The sequence below is a fragment of the Prosopis cineraria genome, unplaced genomic scaffold (genome assembly GCF_029017545.1).
Source record: "Prosopis cineraria cultivar Desert tree isolate PC_DT_omini unplaced genomic scaffold, ASM2901754v1 PC1, whole genome shotgun sequence".
Taxonomy (NCBI): domain Eukaryota; kingdom Viridiplantae; phylum Streptophyta; class Magnoliopsida; order Fabales; family Fabaceae; genus Prosopis; species Prosopis cineraria.
Genome location: NW_026555332.1, coordinates 56827668 through 56842931, shown reverse-complemented (window position 1 = coordinate 56842931; position 15264 = coordinate 56827668). Strand labels below are relative to the sequence as shown.

General features: G+C 32.8%; 1 long non-coding RNA gene and 1 pseudogene across 1 annotated transcript; one reads left to right on the top strand and one right to left on the bottom strand.

Moving 5' to 3' along the window:
- The first annotated feature begins 7660 nt into the window (after positions 1-7660).
- On the top strand, positions 7661-12958 carry LOC129315313 (cathepsin B-like protease 2; annotated as a pseudogene).
- A 969-nt stretch (positions 12959-13927) lies between these two features.
- LOC129315318 (uncharacterized) lies at positions 13928-14998 on the bottom strand. The gene is made up of 2 exons (XR_008594450.1): positions 14523-14998; positions 13928-14431 (listed from the first exon to the last, which is right to left on the bottom strand). It is a non-coding gene; the product is annotated as an uncharacterized LOC129315318 (long non-coding RNA).
- Positions 14999-15264: the final 266 nt, after the last annotated feature.

Sequence of the window (15264 nt, the reverse complement as noted above, 5' to 3'; positions counted from 1 at the left end):
ATTAATTTTTTTATTTTTCTTTTTAAATTGAACTTCCGAACCTAGTCTTGATCTTTTCAATAAAGGTTAGGCCTCAAAATTTAATCAAAATTTAGGAAATTGAGCTTCAAAGCATAGGCCTTTAAGCACCTAACTCGCTCATTTTCCCATTTCTACCTTAAAATATCCTTAAAATATTTTTATTCAGTTGTATCCTATAAATTTTTCCCATACGAATTTTAACATTAGGTAGCACTCTCATAAAGTATTTTTTAAGTATTAAAAACCTTCATGTAACATTTGAAAAATTAACTCCCTAACAATTAACCTAATTAAGGGTAATTAAATAGAATTTATATGGTATGTGGTTAAGGGGGACTAATGAGTGTTTTAGTTGTAATTTCAACCATAAATTCAAGTCTAAAGTGAAATTTAATCATCTGAACATCAAAAGAAGAGGAAAACAAAGAAGCGAACTATTTGTGCCACATATCACGATGTGTGCATTGTGTGCTACGGCATATGGGGCTAAAAGAATGAAAAGGAGCCTCTCCATGCCATATATCGTGTTGTGTGTGACGTACACTATGGCACACAGCGCTGTTTCTACATAAATAAGATGCGAGCTAAGACAAAAAATAGAAAAGAAAGAAGGTAGAAACAAGAAAAAGGCTTGAAGCTCTAATAGGTTTTTAAGCCATCAAATCTCAAGAGTGAGTCTCATAACCTCTCCTTCTCCCTTCCTAACCCACTTGTTTAAGTTTATGCTTAGGGTTTGTTAAATAGGAGATGATTTTTTATCTATATAGAAAATGAGCCCGAATCTATTGACTTAAATAGAGTCAATAAAAGTTATTTAAGTTGTTAAAACTATTAATAAAAAGTTTTATGCATTAATGATGGTATATGGACATTTATATCTAAATTTTAGTCATTACATGTGAGTTAGGAAGTTGTTAAGTGATGTTAATGACCTCAAAAGAGTTAATAAGGTTATTAATGATTAAAGCAACTAAGTATGAGCATTTATGAATGGAAGTGGAGTTATAGTGGTTAAAGTGTTAAAATAAGAAGAGGAAAAACCTATTTATGATGGTATTAATGATTATGGGCTTGATTTATTGTATAATAATCAACCCATGCACCATACTTAGTTTGAAAAGCAAGTTCAGAAGCAAATTTATTGAGGAGCAAACCTTTGATCTTTCAAGAGTTTGAGGTAATCAGTGGAATTTTATTTTGTGCAATTGTTTGTTAATTGAATTATATTTCAAAAATGGATTCATTTACACAAACGATTGAAATTGTGTTTATAAATGTATGCCAAAAATCGTGTAAAGTTTTCATTAACCTTAATTTGGCTATAAATGTGGAGTTGAAACTTGAAATGTTTGCATATTACAAATATGTGTAGAAAAGAGAAATTGACAAATTGAGTTGATGTTATATGGTTGTGTTAGTTTGAATGTGATGGTTGAGTAAAGTGGAGAACGTGTAATTGTGGATTGAGACTTCGAGTGAAAGTCATATGTGATGAGTGATAATGACTATAGTGCTCATGTGTTTTAAATGATCACATGATTAAAAACAACAAGCTTGTTGTAGAGTGTTACAAGCATGTACATGTATGTGTGAGCATAAGACATTACATAATTATTGGGCAGCAGTTCGACCAAGAAAAGGAGTAGATAATCCATGTAATATTATATGGTCATCTTTTGGTACACGAAATATAGCCTAGTCCTATTGTTTGTCGAGAAAATGTCTCATAATTTGTCAAGAGACTTAAATCTAGCTATCTCCACCTGTTTGTCAAGAAGACTAGCTTAGGGTTTACGACACCTCAAGGATTTGAGAATGGAAAAATTCATGGTCCGAGAGCAAGTATAGTGATATTTGACTAGGTCACTCCTCATAATTGGTGAGTTTGGGTAGTCTATTCACATAAAACGAAGTTCTAATTGATTGTATAGCTCACAAATTCAGTCAGAAAAAATGAGAAGATTATAAGGAAGAATCAATCATGCATTATTTTTATCCAATGTGTCACGTGGTTGATAGATTTGTGACAACTCGTGATAATTGTAGACATGCCATTGTCACATAATTGTTATGATTGTGGCAATGTGCATAATTATATAGAATAAATATACATTGTTTATTAAGTGATTGTATTGACCTTTTTATTTTAATATTTTACAAACTCTAGCTCAGGTGTGAAAAGGAAAAAGGCTCAAAAGGCTTAGGAATTTAGCATTTCTACTATAAATCATTATAATCTTATTTATTTTGTGTAATAAATAGGATATTACCAATTAAAGAGTGCTTTCTTTTGTTACACTTACATTATGTTGTTATGCACGAATAGATGGTCATAGATTTAGGCCTTGGAATGTTGTCATTAAACTGGCTCATGATTAATAGGGCCAAAATAGTAATGTAAGTGTAAAAATGATAAAATGTTTATGATTATGAAAGTTATCTAATTAAATACTATACTAAACCTCCCCCTCCATCTTCCTTGTGTAAAATGATTCGGAAGAAAAACTCATACCATAAGTTAGACTTTAAAAAGAGCATTTTATAGACACTCAAATCATCTCATTCGGACGTCAGACAGAGAAATGGAACACATTAAAAATTGCTCTTGGATGCTATCATTTAATAACAGGTTGTTGTCTAATATCGTGTAACATATTGCTACACATGATGCCTACACCACAGCGTGCAACACAAAGAAGGATAGCAGCGGTGCATATGCATATACCGCGGTGTGTCCCTTTGTCTTTCACTCCTTGATGTTTTTCAATTGATTTGAGTCCTCTTAACTTTCAAAAATGTAGAATGGTAAAATAGTAAGGGTGAAGTTACACTTCATCCAATATAGAATGGCCACAAAAAAAATACACGATCCTGTAGAAGCCAGGCCAAAAACATAATAAAAAAACACAAAAACCAAGTTAACTAGGTAGGAAATCAAAAAGATCACAACCATGCATTTTCCAAAGTTAAAATATTGTTTACCAATCATCTCAAATTCTCTTTTTTCATGGGAGTATATGTTTTTTTTCATGTTTGTATTCTTTTGTTTATCTTTATAGTAATAATTCTTTTTTTTTACCCTATATAACTTTCTATATTTGGTTTATTTGTCTTGCATTGAAGATTGTCTTTTGGTGGCACTCTTTTCTACCTTTAGGTTGTTTCTTGAAGGAAAAGGTACCAGCAGAGTCTAAAGTGCCACTAGTGCTTGAGGATTGTTGAGAGTAGGGTTTTTATTTGTGCCAATTGTAAATAGAAGCAGTATTACTAGAAGTCACTGACACGATGGCAATGACAGCCAAGTTATTCATTTTAAGAGTTCTAGTATGTGCTTCTTTGATATTTTAGGAATATTCATTAATTAGTTTACAAAGGAAAATGTAATTTTCTTTCATGAAAGAAAATTACTTTCTTTTAATGTTGTAATAATATAGCTTTATAAGCATAAGTTAACACTTTAAAATTTTAGTATGAATTGTTGCTTTTTTTAATGATATTTATTTTGAAAAAAAAGTAGGTGCCCAAATAAAACGAGCTTTCTTCTCCCTTTTGCCCTAGCAATTGTAATTGTTGGCTATGTTTAAAGGAGGCTGTGTCTACAAAGGCATATACCTTTTCCCCTCCTCTTTTTGTATTCCATTCTACTTTCTATTACCAATACAACGTTGTCTTGGCACTAAGACTCTAGGAAAAAGTGGCTTTAAGGAAATTCATTCGATGATTCAATTCTAGCCTCCGTATACTCCTCTAGTTTACTTGTATACCAACCTAGATTAAGGGAGAGTTCAATTCCACCTTAGCCATAGCTTTCATAAACTTAACTACTTAGCAAACAAGTATTATTCATTGACTAATAATCACACAATCCTTTTGTTATTTATGACATGCAACATGCTTACTTTTAATGCAAAAATGAATGATTTGCCTATAGACTACAAGTGTTGAATTAGACATTGATATTAATGTGCTAGAGTTGCTTTACTTGCTCAAGAACATTTTGCTCTACTCTAGTATATCCAACAAGAGCATAGATTGGAAATGGAAACAGAATCTAGCTTGTCCAATAGCCAAATTTTATTTAGTTATGGTTATGTAATTATACAACAAGTGATACTTCTTTACTCTTTTCCATGTTCACGTTTTCTGGTGTCCTTTAAAATCTATTAGCATATGAAATGGGACTATGTGAGATGGGTTTGCTATTACGACAGGCATAAAATCCATTACCTTCATGTTTTTCAATTTCTTTTATTTTATAAAATTTGGCCTCTTTATGTTTTAAGTTAGTTCATCTGTCATGGATGAACGTGAATACAAAAGTCGGGATTTTTGTTATTGGAATTTATGACTTAGGATGATTTTTCTAAATAGAGAAACCACTTTTTTATGCTAAGCTATAGTCATGTTCTTATCATATATTTATTGATTGACTTATCCTCTCACCTATTATCCTTTTTTTCCCTTCAAAATATCATTATTTTCTTTTCACTGATACATGAATTTAATAGTTCCTCATTTAGATCCTTCTATAATTCTATTCACATTCAAGAATATTGATGTTTAGGTTGTGAATGGCTTGTCTGTAGTGAATTTTTATTTTAAAATTTGATCTTTTTGTTTGTTTTAGGTAAAATTTTGTGGGCATTGTGATTTAAGATTTGTTCGTTTCAAGTAATTGTGTTTAATCCTTGATTAAGGGTATGAAATCTTATAAACTACAATTTCAAGGGATGTAATTCATTTGTTCAACATGCTTTTCATTTAAGTATGTCCTTAAAGATTATTTTATCTTAGTAAATACCCCTAACATATTGTATTATTTGCATACATTTTAAGATAGTATTCTTGCATTCTTAGAGGATTAATTCTTGCGTAATTAAGCATTTACAAATCTTGAGAATCATTTAGGGTTCATTTTTAGCATAGGGGTGTTTTGGCCATTTTGACAATTTTTAGGACATTAGCTTAGTTTGTGTCCTTTGTCTTCCTAATATCAATGAAATAAATTTGAGATTCAAAATCATTCTAGGTTGCAAAGAGACATTGAAAGAGATAAGTTATTGGATATCTCAAGACAAAGACATTAATATTATGTTGTCATATTTTATAACCTAAGAACCTGAAAATGGCATTGTATCTTGCAATTGGCTTTAAGTTTTAATTTGAAATTTTGCACACATACTTTGATCACTCTTGTGTGTATAATTACAGATGCAAGCAAGGATTTAGATTTGGATGCAGTGTGATTTTAATGAGTGAGTCTTGTGATTCATGTCTAGCCTTCCTAATCAGTATGTGAGGATATAAAATAAGTAAAATAGAGTGGGTTCCAGGTTATCAAAGCCAATGATAAATTTGAAATTAGTTAACCAACTCGATTAATGAGTTAAATCATTAATGTGACTACTAATCAAGTTATATTAATTTGAATACATTTGTAGCTCTTCATGGAGGCTTCCACCCTTGATCAAAACTCCTTAATACTTCTAAAATGATGATGACAAGGTGATTAAAGGGTTGCTTGGTCAAAATCCTCTATGCTTAAAGTTACAAGAAGCTTCCTGAAGCAACTCTCGCACATGTGTCATTATAGGGTCTTCTAGCTTTATAGTTTGTCTTGTAATCTAATTTTTTAGCCATTTTAATATTCATCCAAATTCTTATCTGCATTTGTAATTATACACACAAGAGTGATCAAAACCGAAACCAAAACTAATTTCAAGATACAATGCCATTTTCAAGGTCATAAGTTATAAAACATGACAACCTAATATTAATGTTTTTGTTTTGGAACATTCAATGACTTATTTCTTTTGATGTCTCTTTGCAACCTAAAATGAATTTGAATATCAAACTTACTTTATTGATATTAGAAAGATAAAAGACACAAACGAAGCTGATGTCCCAAAAATGCTCAAAATGACTAAATACTCCTAGGCTAAGAATGAATCCTAAATGATTCTCAAGTCCTAGAAATACTTAATTATGCAAAAATTAATTATCAAAGAATGCAATAATGCAAGAATATTATCTTAAAATATATGTAAATAATGCAATATGTCAATCCTCACCTTCAACCACCTTCAAGTGTGCATTTTGCCCCAAACATGAATAGGATGCGTTGATGATTTATTTATTAAAGATTATTTAGGTTAATCATGTTCATTTGATCACATTGATGGCTCATTCCTCATGTGTTGCTTGTGTTTCAATTTTCAAGGGAGTTTTCTAGTTACGCTAAGCTTAAAGATTGAACGGCTTTTTTGTTTTTACTTTAAGAAGGTGCAAGCGGGCAGCTTTAGTTGCATTTATTTCATTTTAATATTAATTTTTTTCCTATACAATTCAAAGTTAAACTTAGGTAATGCAAAATTGTTAGATAAATTCATGGGTGCATGGGATGATTAGACATATTCACTATCCATATTAATAATTGCTAATTCAACTCGTATTTCCTTAGATTTTTTCAACATTTGTGATAATTAAATATACAAAATTATTAAATATTTGGTTTATCTCATGTTTATTGTGAGAAACCAATTCCATAGCTTATAAACCCACGAGATAATCACACATGTCCCTTTTTTAAGTTTGAATTTAGAGGCTCATTAACTATTGTTTTACACTAACACAAAGATGTAATTCCACAATTTTTAGTCGCATGTAATTTTTATTTTTTTTTTCAATTATGGGTATAAACATATATTTAAATTAATTGATACAATTTCATTAAATACCATGCGGTAATCGATTGAAAGACATTTATACCATTTTTTGTCATTATTTTATCACTTTACATTACATGAAATATTTCTTTCACATTATAACATTAATCGTGATCAAAAAATCTATTACTCCTTAAAAGAATGTGTTCATTTTTTTAAATAACATTCATTTATTTTTTTAATTTTAAAATTGAATATATATGTAAACAGGTCTTCACTTCATCTAACAATACTACATTATCACTTAAATTAAAATTTTGTAAATATTATTATTTATATTACTGTTTTTTATAATTTTCTTATATCAAACTGGTACATATGATCCAAGCTAAATCATCAATCCAAGCCTTGGTAAGTGTGTAAAATTGTGGGTGACGCAGCGACCCATACTGCTTGTCTCCATGAACATTTTCTTTTGTTTTTCTTTGACGTAAAACATTCTCTCTTTGAAATTTACAGAGAAAATCAGGCAAAGTCACAAATCACCTCATGAAAAATAACAATAAAAAATATTTTTATTTTATTTATAAATTATTTTTAAAATATTTTAGTGGCATTAAAAATATTTTAAAATATATTAATGCTAATTAAAAATTTAATAATTTTTTTAACTTTATCTCTATTAAATATACTTGTCTCTATTAAATATACATATTTTGATTATATATATATATATATTAATATTTAACTAAAAAAAGTAAAAAATTATATTAAAAAATTAACGAGGTAGCTAATAAGTAAAATTAATTTTTTTTTCCGTCTCCCTGTAAACAGGATCGTGTAATTCGAACCTTGAAATTTGAGTCAGCGAAGTGGATGAATTTCTTTTTGTCAGTCTCACACGCCGCGCCTTCCATATCAGTATATCACTATTAGTTTATTATATTTACAGGATATTTTTTTTTCTCTCCTGTCCCTCTCACGCGTTCACGCAACCAAAGCAAAAATGTTATGATCATCCTCCCTTGTTCCTATAAGAATCTGCTCCAGTATTCTCTCTCTGGTCACTTCACTTCACTGCTTCTTAACGTAAAGGAGGGACTGGGAAATGGCTTCCACTCTTTTCACTCTGATTACTTTGTTTCTAGCTTTCTCCGCCCTTTCTCTCCACGTATATTCCTCGCTCCCTCGTTTCTAAGAGATAACATATGGAAATTTTTTAACTGTTTGCTGTTGTAGAAAATATTTTTGGGGCTTTGACTATCCTTTTGTTTATTTCTATTAATTGTTCGTTGAAGACATTCAATTCTTTGTTGCTGCTTTTTTTTTTTTATGTTCGTTTGCGTGGGGTGGTATTCAGTGTTTTCAATTCTTGTTATTCTGATGATTTATTCCTTTGGGTTTTTGGATGGCAATCCATGCTCTTCAAATTCCGTCAATTGTCGCCGTGATATGATGGAACTAGCATAACTACTCTATATCGTGGTTGAACAGTTTTATCGTGATTATTGAAAAAATGACATACAGAGAGATGCTAGATTGACCCTCTGGAATCTTATCTTTATCTGCTTTGTCGTGGTCGTGGGGTTATGCGTGTTTAACTGAACTTATGGTGCAATTATGCTTCATTTTCAGTAGATAAAAGAGCAGATACTATGAACGTCCTTCATAGCGATTTATTTCACATTGAAACTTGCTCTCTTCTTAACTCTTATAGTAGGATTTATTCCCTGAATTTAATTGACGTTTATTTCGGCAACAGATCATCGAGGCAGAAGCTGAAGAACCTCGTAGTCTCAAGCTTAACTCTCATATCCTTAAGGTGATTTAAATGTTTGCACTTCCAGAACCCTTTCGTCTCTTGTTTGTACTTTTTTTTTTAAATAATGAATACTGGGGTTTTTTGGCTTGAGAGTGACAGTGTTAATAAAATAATTGAAAGAAAGAGCCTACAGGATGGTAGTCTTGAATATTTTTATCACCAATAGTGCTAACTAGAAATTTTAATATGAATATTATGTGTATATATATATATATATATTTTAGTTCAGGCCATGTGTTGAATTGTTAAACATCACCTTGCAGGAGTCCATTGTTGAACAGATTAACGGAAATCCAAAAGCAGGGTGGAAGGCTGCCATGAGTTCTCGTTTCTCTAATTACACAGTTAGCTATCAATCTGCACAACTTTGTTTATATTTTTTGACCATCTAATGCACTTATAATCATATGCTTAGATTATGTGCTGTGATTTGAGATTCTAAGATCTTGGTTTTGTTGCACAGGTTGGACAATTTAAGCATCTTCTAGGGGTCAAGCAAACACCTAGAAAGGAATTAAGAAGTACTCCTGTCAAAACTCATCCAAAATCATTTAAATTGCCAAATAAGTTTGATGCAAGAACAGCTTGGAAGCAGTGTAGCACAATTGGAAGAATTCTAGGTTACCTACTTGCTTCTCCTTAGTTTTTCTAACTAATTAATTCGTATGCAAGAAGTTGCTGACACTTCTTATTTGATGAACACGTGGAATGGTTAAACAATCCACTAATTAAAGATCAGGTAAATATATAATTTTCTCATGGTAACCACTTTTTCATATATCAAAGGTAAAAATATTCTGAGCAGATTAGATGCTGATCATTCAGGGTCACTGTGGTTCTTGCTGGGCATTTGGTGCTGTTGAATCATTATCAGACCGTTTCTGCATCCATTTCGGCATGGTAACTTATCCCTATCACAGAAATAACACTGACCTTTAACTTGCTTTTTGTCTCTGTGTGTGCGTGTGCGTGTGAGTGTGATTGTGTACGATTCTCCCTAAATCTGTAATATCATCTTTGTCCATGGTTCATAGATTAGGAGCTTGAAAGGAAAATTTGTAACCTATATGTTCATTTGGCAGAATGTATCGCTCTCAGTTAATGACCTTCTCTCGTGTTGTGGATTTTTGTGTGGATCTGGCTGTGATGGAGGTTATCCCCTCAATGCATGGCAATACCTTGTCCGCCAGGGTGTTGTCACTGAAGAGGTAACAAGTTTTCATTTAACCTTGGTAGTTCCTCTCTGAGTGACTAAATAAATATATATATATATATAAATAGATAATATGTAAATAAATTTGAATCATATTATTATTGCTAAATTACTCAATACTATTTTAATCTTTCTCATAGTATGTGCTACCCTTCAAAACTCACATCCTGAGTAAATGGAATGCAATTCTCTAGTTTATGTTAAAATGCTATGAATGGAAATACAAGGATCCTTCTCATTTGGATCTTTTCTCTTATTGATGTTAATGTTTTGTAGAAGACTTTTCTTTCCAACTTGGCCATACATTCCTGTTTTTGCACGCTCTTACAATCTTGAAATGTTTAAATTTGGCAGTGTGACCCATACTTTGATCAGATTGGCTGTTCTCACCCTGGTTGTGAGCCTGCATATCCAACACCTATGTGTGTGAGAAAGTGCGTCAATGGCAACCAGCTTTGGAGCCAGTCAAAGCACTATAGTGCTAATGCATATAGAGTAAACTCTGATCCCTATGATATCATGGCGGAAGTCTATAAGAATGGCCCGGTTGAGGTCTCTTTCACAGTTTATGAGGTAAGTGAAAGCTCAGTGAGGCTTTTATATTTGTTGTGCTGCGACTTATATGAACCAAACGTGGTCAGGATCATTTACTTTTGAATATACTAGCTCATTTTTTCAATGACTGTTGGTCATTTTATATTTTTATGATTATTATGAGATTAATATAAATGCATTTTAAGATATTACGCCTGCTTATATACAGCACGCATGGTGAGGATGTTTTTTCACTATAAGAAAGAAATTTCGCTTAGAGAGCAGCTATTTAGTTTCAATAGAATCAAAATGAGAAAGAGTTGAGGTTTGGAGGCAGCGCACAAAAAAAAAAAAAAAATAGTCGCCACATCAATCCATGTATATGAAATATCATTAAGAGATGCAAATGAAGAATTTGTCTGGAACAGCTGAAGAAGAAAACCAGAAAAAATACATTTTGGATTTAGCGGAAGCATTCTTCAGGCTCAGGCTAATGATTTAAAAAATGTCAGTTTAATATACTGTTGAATTGAAGGAGGGAGTTTGTTACATTTGTTATGGTGAAGGGCCTTGTCTTAGTACATTCATATGGGGGAGGCTGGGATAATGATAGCAAGAATCGTAATGTGCAGGCATTTTTATTGGTGAAAAGCTCAATTAGGGATAGTTGAAGTAGTGGAAGGGATAATTCAATTGGTGTCTTTGCGTGCTTTAATTCAATTCCGTTTTTCTTCCTCTGTAAGCTCAAGTTGCTATTGCTCACTTTCCACTTCGGTCACATCTTCGTGTTATTCACACTGTCTGGTCAGTGGCATTTATTCTTGAGTGTTTTCTGAAAAAATTGTTCTTTCCCTTCTGTTCTCTTCTTCACACGTTTCTGGTCCCTATTATGCTCCATTTTGTGCTTTTGATTGACTCCTTCCCTCTGGGCTGGTTCTTGCCTTGTCCCCCCCCCCCCTTTTGTCTCTCGGATTTTCTTCCCAGTGCCTCTTTTGATTGTCACCTGGGCTGGCTCTTTGAACCTGCAAATACACGGATGGTGCGGGCCTTTCTGTCATAGTGCAGATTGATGTTTACCCAAAAAAAAAAAATAAAAAAAAAAATCAAGAAGTGTGCATATAGAGGCTTGCTGCTGCTGCTGTAGATTTTCTTGCTACTAAACTAAGAGTTTATGTTCTCAAGTGCAGAAGAGTTGTTGTATGTCCGATAGCGGGCAGCAATAAAAAAAATGCATGTAGTTGTACAATATGTATCGAAACGATCAGGTATTTGGCGAAGTTCATGCCCTTTAAGTTTGGGACATAATCCAACACTTTTAGACTGGAAACAGAAACGACTTCGCATTACAAAATACAAACTGGTCTTGCTATGTGCTAGGAGGAGGTTCACAACCAACAATTAAGCAACTACAGCTGAATAGTCGTCGGATTACTTTTAGACAAAGCACGGAAGTTGATATGTAAAATAATAAAAACCCTGTGTTATGTAGGTAGCTAAGGGCAGTTAAGTCATTTGCTGTTTTGTTTGACTATTCTGCCTAAAGCCTATAAATACTAGGTTCCTCTCAATCGTAATTAGGCTGATATCATAATAAAAGTGCATCATTCAGAAACCACCTGATTCTCTCTCGATTTTTCTCTCTGCTCCTTCGTTTCTGAATTCTCTTCCTCTTCTTCGCAAATTCTATCTTATCTCTCTCTTCTATTCTACTTCTTCTACCTTTTTCATATCAGAAGTTGGTGTCAGTTTGTGATTTAATCATATAAGATAAAGGCTTCCCATCATATATGATATTATAGGCTGAGTAATCTGTGCATAATGCCTGTTTAAGCACTTGGGGAGAGCCTCTTATTACCGTTTGCTGTTGACCTTTCAATTAGAAACAAAAATGTTTTACCTTTTTGTTTTTACATTTTTAATCCATAAATTAACGACTTTCTTCCCATGTTCGACTGCGTTTTATTTCAGGATTTTGCTCACTACAAATCAGGAGTATACAAGCACGTCACAGGCTACTTGATGGGAGGTCATGCTGTGAAGCTAATTGGGTGGGGAACCACTGATGATGGAGATGACTATTGGGTATATATTACCTGGCCATTATTGTTGACCTTTAACTTCCGCTTCCTTATATAACGTCTGTATAACTTTTATATTCATTTTGCAATTTCAAATCTTTCAGCTTCTCGCAAATCAGTGGAATAAAAGTTGGGGTGATGTAAGTGAAATATTCTTGTTTTGGCCACCCTTCGATTTGAATTTCATGTAGCCAAACATAATCCTTCATTATCTAATTTATTTTGAATCGTCAGGATGGCTACTTCAAGATCAGAAGAGGCACAAACGAGTGTGGCATTGAAGAAGATGTTGTCGCCGGTTTGCCTTCCACTAAAAATATTGTGATGGAGGTGGCTGATGTGGACGACGGTGCGGTTGTTTCGTCCTGAGTGTAGATATTTACTACAGTTCTACTTATATTAATTATTAAATAAATGTTGTATGCCTATTAAGCATTCTGTCTCTGGCTGCATCACTAGCAGAATTTGATCAGGCTGTCTGGAAATTATGCATTGAAATACTGCAAGATTGAGCGAACTGTAATTAGCATGGTAGTACATTCACCGCACCACTCTTGTTCCGTTGTCGATTTCGCTCGTGATCTTGATGATGATAGAATTGAATGCGACGCTTGGTATTTTTCAACGTCTGTCCTGTATGAATATTTAATTGCGTGGCGCGGAGCGTCAAGAAGGAGTGAAAGTCAAAGGACGGCTGGATTTTTGCTTGTGATATTTCTAGAACGACGGAAAAAAAGATCAAGTGGCATTGTATTTATATTTATAGAGACTGCACGAGATGTGTCCAAGTGTATAATAATTATTAAGGAATTATCAAATGGCTCAAAAAAGGGATCAAGTCTTAACAGGTTTGGCCAAAAAAAAAAAGAGAAAACAAGGAAAGGGGTGAAAGGAAAGGGCTTCCGAGTTCCCGTTATGGTTGAACTGTGTTATTTGATACAGGTTTAAAACTAAACACCATAAACAATCAATTTTTTCAATATGTAAATTAAAAAAAATCAGAAAATGGCTGTGAACTAAATTGTCAAGCATGCTCAATCTTTGTTGTCAATAAAAAAAAAAAAGTAAATATACATAGCTTTAAAAAAAAAAAAGAAACAAAAGTTACTTGACATCATGTCTTTCACGTGTTGTTTTATAAATTCCTTTCCTATTTTCTTTCTTTCTTTTGTTCTGGCCAAGGAACAATACATGCTATTTAAAGAACACCAATTGTTTGAGAAAAAAATACAAAACATGAAAAGCAAAGAAAGAAAAAGTACTGAAATAAGTTCCAGACAAAACAACACATCAAACCAGAAGAAAATCCTAATTGCATCATGTTACCCTGTTTCAGGAGAGAAACCAAAGGGGATGGGAGCTTGGAAGCATAGTTCGAAAAGCATATCCCTATAATTGTAGCTTGAAAAATTCATACTGTAACTTGATAGAAACTTCTTAAGATGCACTTAAAGCCATAAATTTTTAGTGATTGCCCGAGGTACAAAAAAATATCCACAAAGGTTGAGAAAATGTAAGGAGCTCTACTTAAAACAACATCAATCAAAGGGTAGGAAACAAATATCATCAGAAAAATAACCACAATAAACCATAATAATAATAAACTAGAGACGCCAATCAAAGCACTCGGTCGAACCCATCTCTTATTCTTAACAATCATTTGAGTAATCTTTCTAAAGTAAATGGAGAGGCAATCAGTCCAAGCAAACTCCCAAAAGATAGATTTAATGGCAGATACAACCAAACACCCAACAACCAGTAATAAGTTTTCTAAAGCACCCCTCATTTCCACCAATCCCAAAACAAAGCTAGGGGTGATACCAATGCAGTAGCACCTAAATATGCCAAATAGTTATACCAAAACAGGGCATTCAACAAAAGAGTAAAAATAGATATAGAAAGATTGTACTAAACCTAGTCGAGTGAATTTTGAAAAAAGTTGTTTAGATTTGACCATTCCTAAATCTCTGCCATCCATATTGAAACATAGCTACCATTGAAAATTTTGGAATGTTTGAATGCACCAAGCACATCATCATTGATTTAGCCCTCAATTTCCTGACATTTGATGCAGATCCATGCCTTTCCATCCTCAGCTCTATCATCAATGTAACAAGATCAGGAGGCACCCATCTCAAATCATTTGCCCTACCGATGAAATTTAAAACCAAGAACTAGAAGTAAATTACCTTAATCAAAACCCAAAAAATTGGCCCTATCAAAGGATCATTCTACTTTGCTCCAATCATCTGCTTCCCTACCATTAGATCATAGCTTTTTCCTTGAAGAGTCGTTGCAGATTTGAGGCCAAAGTCAATATATATCTCAGTGAAAACACTCACAATCTGCAATGCCCTTGCCGCCAGAGAAGCAACCCTAAGCCATACTCCAACTCCTTCGTGCATTGACCCACCCTCTCATCCTTATTAACACAAACACCCAACACATGCATGCCCACTGACACAGGCCTCCAAGGTAGACGCCAAAGAAGAAAGCCTTGAGGCTCACGGCCTCCATGGCCAGGGAAGACTCTCCCTAATGGAGAGACTCTCATGAAGGAGAGGGAAACCCTAACGGTTTTAAGAGGTGCAATTGCTTTTCATCATGACCAATTTCTTTCCTATTTTCTTGAGTTCGTCAATCTAATAGTGTTGATTGATGTAAATTACTACATCAATTTTTTCGAGAGAATTTCAAATAAGATTTTGAAATTTTAATTTAAAGTGAAAATAATTTAAATTATAAAAATATTAAATTATACCTCACTTATTATGTAGAATAATTAATTATTAATTTTTTTATTTTATTTATTAATATCACTAATAAATTATATCCGTTTATCAGATAAGTAATAATATTGATTATTAACTTGCTAACTTCATTAGTTATAAATTATGAAATTTATTAGTAATTTATAATTGATATTAATAA